Source organism: Arachis duranensis, chromosome 10 (genome assembly GCF_000817695.3).
Source record: "Arachis duranensis cultivar V14167 chromosome 10, aradu.V14167.gnm2.J7QH, whole genome shotgun sequence".
Classification (NCBI taxonomy): domain Eukaryota; kingdom Viridiplantae; phylum Streptophyta; class Magnoliopsida; order Fabales; family Fabaceae; genus Arachis; species Arachis duranensis.
In genome coordinates, this window is record NC_029781.3 from 82,489,206 (window position 1) to 82,498,070 (window position 8,865).

General features: G+C 30.5%; 1 long non-coding RNA gene across 1 annotated transcript in view; it reads right to left on the bottom strand.

Moving 5' to 3' along the window:
* Positions 1–7,788: 7,788 nt before the first annotated feature.
* Positions 7,789–8,865, bottom strand: part of LOC107470484 (uncharacterized) — a 9,048-nt gene continuing 7,971 nt past the window's right edge. Inside the window, exon 5 of the long non-coding RNA XR_008004504.1 lies at positions 7,789–8,005. This is a non-coding gene — a long non-coding RNA (uncharacterized LOC107470484). The remainder of the gene's footprint in view (positions 8,006–8,865) is intronic.

An 8,865-nucleotide genomic window follows, 5' to 3' on the forward strand; every position in this document is an offset into this window, starting at 1 on the left:
GATCGACGAGTCATTTGCGGTCACGCGAAACTCTTGTCGAGCCCATTGTTTCTAGCTAAACAAAGTGGTAAGGAAATTACTCTTCCTTTCTCAAATTTTCTTCTCTATGTCATTTTTGAAAATGGCTTTTGGGTTGTTGAGTTTTTTTGTGTTCTTGTTGTTTAGGTGTAATCTAGCTTGGGTGAGTAGTGGATTTTACCCCAAAACTCATGGGACAAGGTAAGATATTACTAAACCCTTGTGTTTAGTTGTATGTCATAATCCGTAGCTTTGATTCGTGTTATTTTTTATGATATAGAGTGTTCTTCGTGTTGTTTGGTGTTGAGTGAAGGCTTAAAAGCTTGTGGTGAGGTACTTTTATGTGTGGAGGATAATCAGCCAAGGTATGATTTCGGTTGTATTTATGTAATATATAATGTTTTGTGAAACTTAGGCTAGTGGCCTTTAAGATAGGTTTGAATAATGTGATTGTATATAAATATTTTGCTTGATGATGGTTTGGATGGAGGTTGAATGGGTTTGAATGTGATGATATATGTTGGTAGATGATGATTATTGATGGGTATGATAAGTTTGGTAAAGTTATGATGGTGGGTGTTAAGGTATGAAGATGGATGTTGATGATGATTTTTTATTGTTGGTTATTGTGGTTCATGTTGAAAATAAATAAGTGAGGAGATTTGATGAATTAGAAGGATTGATTGATGATAATAGGACTAATTGGGTGAAAGATTTGATATATGTAGCATTGATGATTGTTGAAAATATTGAATGGTGGTATTGAGAAATTATAATGTAAATTTAGGTTGAATTTAGAGTTAAATAAGGTGAGTATTAAATGTTTAGATGATTGAATGCTTGATTAGGTTGGGTATTATTTGGTATGAATTATTGAGTGATTTTGGTATTGCTGGAGTTACGAATAATTGGTTGTGAATTGAGGAATTTGGTAAATTTGAGTTTTTAAATTTTTTGGTAAAAATGAATTTTGGGCCAACTTTGACGGATCATATCTTGAGATTCAGTTTTGAAATTGATTAAATTTTGTATCAAATAAAAGATAATTTAAAGAGATTTAAAATGGTATGGATTTCGTAGAAATTGGAATTTTGTAGAAAAAGATATAATCATTGGAAGTTGGTGTCAAAAATCTGAATTCTGTGATGCAGAAAATTGTGAGTTCTGGATTTTGTGTGCACACACACATCTGTACCTACGCTACGAGCAGAACGAGTATTGTGACTCGTGCATACGCACAACATCATGCGTACGCACAAGCTAGGAAGAGCCTTCTGTTGAGTGCGTCTGCACGTATTCATGCGTACTCACAAGATGAAAAATTTTACTTTGTGTACATACGCACACCTCTATACGTACGCACAAGTTGAGAAAACTATTCTGGTGCGTGCGTACGCACAACCCTATGCGTACGCACAAGCCTTGTTTTTCATCTAAAACTCTGTTTTTAACTGCTTTACCTTTCTAGAAAGCTTGCAAACTTTCGTAACACTTGTTTAAAATATTTTTGCTAGTATTTAGACTTTGAATAAGGGAGAACACAATAAGTGAATTAAAAGGGGTATTTTGGTTATGAGTTTAGAAGATGGAGACTTAGGTTTCTAAAGTTATAGGTGAGCGGGCAGAATACTATATTAGGAATGACTAAGAGGACTTGAGAGGTGATGATAGTTGATGGTAAATTTGAGAAAATGGAAACTAATGATGGTTATGATGTGTTGAGGACTCAGGAAGGAATGATGAACTTGGGTTAAGTACGATAGCGTGTAGGGCACTATATTCCTGGGTTGAATGATGATTAATAACCTTTTCTACTGTAAGAGTATGCCACGCACTATATCCTTGGGTTAAGTACGATAGCGTGTAAGGCACTATATCCCTGGGTTGAATGATGATTAATAATCTTTTCTACTGTAAGAGTGTGCCAGGCACTATATCCTTGGTTTAAGTATGCAAGTGTATCAGCCACTATATCCTTGGGTTAAGTATGCTTTACTTGTTTGCATTACTTGTGTTTTCTTCTGGTTTTGAGGAGGCTCGGTAGGCGGTGGCGATGAGATCGCATAGAGGGTAGGTTGGTGAATGTTGTGGAATACAACAGTGTGATTGGTATTAGTTACAAATCACCTACATTTAGATAACCCTGTTTATGGTGTTTGGTTTAAGCTATTTATTTTTTATAAGCTTGAATATCTGTGATGTGAAATTCTAGGATTGTCTCTGGCATCCGAGAATCTTATATCTTATATATTAGGCACTGTTACCATATTGAGAACCTCTGATTCTCATATCATATGTTGTTGTTGTTTTTTAGATTCAGGTCGCAACCCACCTCGGTGAGTTTGCGGATGGTGACAGAGCGGATGATCTTTTATTATCTTTGTATTTTGGTTATTATGTTGTAGTTCTCTCACTTTTGTTATTAAACTATGTTGCCTTAGAGACTTACTTTGAGAGATAAATTGTACAGGCTATTTTAATTCAAAAACTCTGTATTTTCTGTATGTAACTAGTCGGCCTAAACTCCGCAGACTACGACTAGAGTTCTTTTGTTTACCATACTTATATATATCTATCTTGACTATTATTATATTAAATCTCATGTTGTATCTTGTGCCTTTACATTTTTAGTTGTTGTAATGTAAACACTTCGCATTTTGTAAATCCATTTTATATGATTGTGAGCTTTTATTCCTTCATCAGGCTTCCAATATTACTATTTCCTTCTATATTTATTACTGTATGAGCCTTAGAACTGTTGTGATGCTTTGTTATCCTTCGCTTTACGACTAGAGGTGGCTTAGGGTAACAGGGTGTTACAAACATAACGTGACTAAATATACTGAACGGGTAGATTATATCTAAATTAATACGAAAAATGCAAACTCCATAAATAAATCAATTATAAGTATATTGAAATACCTTGAATTTTACTTTGTGAAAAAAGTGGATGATTAACAAGAGACCAAAGCTCATTCCAAGAATTTATAGTAGGATCATATATTTCAAAGTCATCTTGATTTGGGCTTTTATTATGAAACAAAAAAAACTTACAATAAATAAATCAAATACAAAGATATACACATCAAAGAAATATTTTAACAAACAAGCATGAATTATGAATTTATTAATAACTAAATGCATAATAAACAACATAAAAAAATAAAATATACAAAAATTAATTCAATAATAAAATATAAAAACAAAAATAAATAGATAAAAAATATAAATATGATAACAATGATTAGAAAAGAGTACTTTTTATATTTTAAAATAATTGAAAAAATAATATAAATAATAACTATATTTTCTAAGTTAAAGAAGAGATTAGAAAATTTGAAACAATAAGGTCATAACTGATAATATGTAATTGGCATTAATAATTAGAGTATCTTGCAAAACAATTGATCCCTCTAAAAAGAGGAACTTTAAATGTAAAATTAAAATTATGGGAAGATTAAAAAAATTAAATAGATAGGTTAATAAATACCACATACCAATATATTTGAACTTAAAATGAAGAAAAATATTAGAAGTAGAAACAACATCAAACAATAAAGCATAGAAATTCAACTAATAATATTAATTGAACATCGATTTTATAATATTAATAAACATTTGTAATGAAAAGATGTAAATTTTAATTTCTTTCAAAAAAAAATCTAAAAATGAATATCTTAATACTGTCCTCTTCTATATTCAACTTGTTGTCTTCTCTTTTTCTTTAAATAATTTTTTCTATATAATCTTACAGTAACATAAGATTAAGACATTTTTATGAAATTTTAACCAAGCTAAGGAAATTTAAAACCAACTAATATTCACCATAATGGTATTTTAAAGAAAGTAATACTTTTTTTTAAACACTACTTCAATTATATATAACCAAAAAAGAAAATGAAATCAAAGAACTCCCATAAATCCATTTGAAGAGAATGACTGAAATTGAAAGAGTATAACTTATTTTTTCACTACATAAACTTATATGGATGATGATTATATATTTCTATTCATGATTAATGTAAAAGTATTTTGCTTACACAGTACATGAATTTTAGTGTCAACATTGTTGACGTGTATGAAAAGAATAGATAAAAAAATATAAATATAAAATAAATATTTACTTAATAAAAAAAAGAAATCTAACTAACAAAAGTAATAGAAATAAGGAATTATGATACACCGAAACACAAGTATGTTGATAAACAAAAGGAGCTGATGCATTTCATTAACTGAAAATTAATATATTACTTATCATTCATGGAGGTCCTAAAATTTAAATCATATATCCATGATGTTTGATATAAAGATGACATTGTGTCCAATCCTTAGCATGTTCACATTTACAAAATAAACCACCCTCCAGACTACCTATGAATAAACACTCCCTAATTTACCATCCATGGATGGCATTAATCAGTAACAAAAGAATATGAAACATTCATTACATATAGAAACCAAATAAACCAATTCCATAACTTGAGCATCCTATTTATTGGATACATCTCAAAAGGGAATGAAGCAAGGATAATAATCAAACACCGTGACTACAACACTTTTTAACCCTTGATATGAACTACATCTTTCACTTTTCTATATATTGGCGAGAATATTAATTACTAAACCACAACAGCGTTGACCACATATCAGATAAATGAAGCAAAACTGATTTTATGAACCTTGGACATAGGAGCAATCGCATCATCAGCAATCTTTTGGAAGTTAGCATTGAGGTTTTGTTTGACTTTGAACACTCTGTAAACAGTTTGACTGGTTTGAATCTCAGTTAGCTCAGAAAACCATGTAAAATATTGGATAAAACCTCTTGAGAATAATAAGAGAAAATTAAAAACCTCTTCTAGTTAAAAATAAACTCAAAATAAAAAATTATATAGTACTATCAAACAAATTTAACTGGTATTTAGTATGAAATAAAAAAAATACATTTATGGAATTCAACATCATTAAATTAAGAATAAATTTAGTTTAAATAATACCCGAGTCTCTTGGATAGGTGAGTTGAGCAAGATATTTATCTCAGGAGATAATTCTTCAATCAGTATATCCTCATGATGTTTTCCCACTACTTACTCCTTGATGGAATTAGTATTAGATTTAAAATTATCTAACCTAAGAAGTTTAGATTCTTCGTCACCAACAAAGTTAATCAGCACTGGTGATTCTTTCTTAGTAGCAGAAGATTCTGGATCAATAACAACATCATTTGGCACAGCAACAGATGAAACACCTTCAATAATAGAACACTTTCCAACAATAGAATCACACTTGGTAACATGTTTTTCCTATAAAACAACATTTAAAATAACCATAAAACAAATTAATGAGCACACTTAATGAATACAATAAGAAAATAGAAGCACACACAGGTTGACTCGTTTTTAAAGATAAGATGATACCTTATGAGGAGTGGCTTCATCATTAGCATCATAGTTGGGCAACTCAAATATAGCAATTATAACCACATCACCGCAGACCCTCTTCACTTGAAAGGTACCAAAGTATTTACCAACCCCAATAGGTTTAGTATCAACCTTTAGAAGAACTTTCTTTCCAATAAGATCTTTGAACATAATAGAATATGTATCTCCACAAGTCACCTAATTAAACCATGAAATAATGTATTAAAATGAGAATCAAACATAAACAAAGTATATTTATATTTAGCACAATCACAAGTAACTACAAATATCAATGAGGAAGCAAGTAGATACTCTTACACTTGCATGTTTTTGTACTTCAGCAAAGATTTTAGCACAAAATTTTTTCAATAAATAAGAAGCCTCACGGTCAAATAGAACAAAGATATCATCTCCAGTTTGATTTTTCACTGATATCTTAATTTAAAATTTAATACATTAAAGAACACAAATAACACTTTTCAAGAACTTGGATAAAAGCAAACAAATTTGTACCAAACAGCTTCAGCATAAACTATGCATATCAATAATAAAATATATTTATGAACATACCTAGGAGCAACATTAGTCACATGATGGACACAAAAATCACAATAATAAGCACTATCTTGGGGTTGAATAGCTTTGCCACAGACACAAACCGAATATCACCAAGGTCCTTCTTCAACAATATCTGTTATAAAACTAAAGATAATAAAAGAGCCTTTCTATAAATTTAAACTTGGAAAATCAGTAAAAGAGCAACAAAAAAAAGAAACAAACATCATTTAAGATTCTATAACTTTTACATAGAAATATAGATAATGAAAGAAAATATGCAAGTAAATATACCTCGTTGTTGTCTTTTAAATCTTCAATAGTGCATCTCCTTGTCAATCGCATGAAGTCATCCTCTAATGAGATAAATCTTACCCTTATTGGCAATAATTAAAGATAATGTACCATTAACTCCTTTCTTAAACATACTAAGAATGAGAAATCAAAAGGAGATGAGAATACAAAATAAGATGAAAACAAATTAATAAGTGATAACTAGAATAAATCTAATTATACATATAACAAACCATTTTTTGAAATCAACCACCTCCAAAATTTTAGGATTAAACAAATTCGGGTTGCATGCATCACATTTTGCAGTCCAACATGACCTACAAAATAATGTAATACTTGTGATAACACAGAGAACAAAAACTATAAAGATGATCCAACTTATAATAAACTAGAAAATGAACACCAAAAAAATTTAACTTTAGCTAGCTGCACAAGCACAACAAGTTGCTCCACATAACCAAATGCTAAAAAATAATTAATTTGATCAGCATACTCCCCAAACAATGCACAACGCAATGTAGGACTGAAATAGAATATAGAAATAATATAATATTAAAATCAACCCAAATATCCATTAAGTAATAAAAAACTAAACCGGTAGAACATTTATTTGTTTAAAAAAATATATACAAAAGATAGATAACATACTTTTTAGATCTTAACTCAATCACAATCATCTTAACAATTTTTCCTTCCTTAGCATACTCTTTTTTTTTTCTCAAACAGAGATCAAGAGACCAATGACATCTTTAAAAAAGAGAGAAAAAGAGTGTACGTAATTTGCATTATATTTGAGTATAATTTCAAAAAAGAAAATATAAAAAATTTGAACATACTCACTAAATAATCATAATCTCCATTCATATTAAAAAGTTTTTCAAATGGATAAATAGTGAAGCAATTGATAGGAATGAGAACATCAAACACAGCAACAACAGTTGTGCGGTGAAGAAATATGAGCTTAAATTCATGTTCAGTTGCTCTATAACCTCCCTAATTTGGAACAACACTAAAGTATGCCATCCCATACACTTGACTTTCAATAATTTAATTTCTAAACCTATTGAACAATTGCTTTTTAACAGTTGCTTGGATTTTGCTACACTGAAAATATTAAAAAGAATGATTAAAACATCTAAAAATCATCTTAAAAAAACTAATTAGAACACAAGTTGGAAGACACCATAAATTTAGTAAACAAAATGAGAAATAAATTTTAGAATTTGAAGGTAGGGAATAAAAATTTAACACAGTTTGATTAAATCAGACAACATGCACACACATTTTCATCCACAAGTATCATTTTTATAGAAATAGAAACTTCAGCATTCCCAAATGTGTAACACCCTCACTATCAGAAGTCACGCTTTCGGCTGCACTATTCTGATAGCAAGAAGTATTACGACTACTTTACATACTAAATACTAAAATAGGAGCCTGTGACTCAACACTGTATCGCCGCTTTCTTAGAAAAAACCGAAACTAAACACTTTATCTTAAGAAAAAAAATACAAACAGGCATAGATTCATATACAAGACTCCTTACATAATAACTCATAATATAATTTACATATAAAACATACAATTCCTATCCCTCTTACAAACTCGTAATAACAAAGACGAGGGAAGAAAATAATCTAATTAATACAACATCTTATAAACCAAACACAGTATATCTCTTCTTAATGATTCTTCATCCGGTTCCTGAAAAGGTAAAGCTGTAGGGGGTGAGAACCTAACCACACGGTCTCACCACGGAGTTTCAAAGTTGTTATAAGAAGATATTTAATAAGAAACTGTTTTCAAATTCAGTGATTATCATTGCTTTATGAATCCTTTTTAAAATCCAATAGCTAATCGTTCAAAACCTTTTCAAATAAACAATGTTTAATATTTTAAGAAATCCAAAATCTTTCCTTTCTTATAAGCAAATCTCAATCAGAAACCAACCACGCAATCAAACAACACAATCATTAATTCAGCATCCAAGTTCAATCTCAAATGTAGCACGCCAGAACAAACACAAGCAAGACAGACAAGGAAAGCACAAGTAGGTAGCAGTTACAGCAAATAGTTCAAGTAGTAGTTAAGAACAGTTTAGCAATTAGGCAAACCAAAATAAGTTCAAACCCAAACAAAGCATACAAATGCATATGATGCATGCCTGTCCTATGGCTGATGAGGCTCATCTGTCGGTTATCCAGCCAACCCGACAAGTCTGAATTGTACTTAGACTGTCCCCCGACGTGCATCCCCAAGAGTCTATGCATAGCTTTTTCTCAAATAATCAATATTACTCAATGGGGGTATCATTCCCGGGAATTTATATAGTGCCCGGTCACACTTACGTCGTAGGGTCAACAGAGTATCGAGTTTTCAACCTGGTACACGTGGTGGCAAGCCACGACACTTAATCCAGGGAACCTCGTATCTCAGATATTTCAAATTCATAAGCCATATAAATAATTCATTCATCATTCATCAACATTTAAGCCATTCTCAATATCATCATCATTCATCAATCCATATCCCATTTCCAAATTCATTCAAAAATCATATTTCAAATCAATCCTCATCA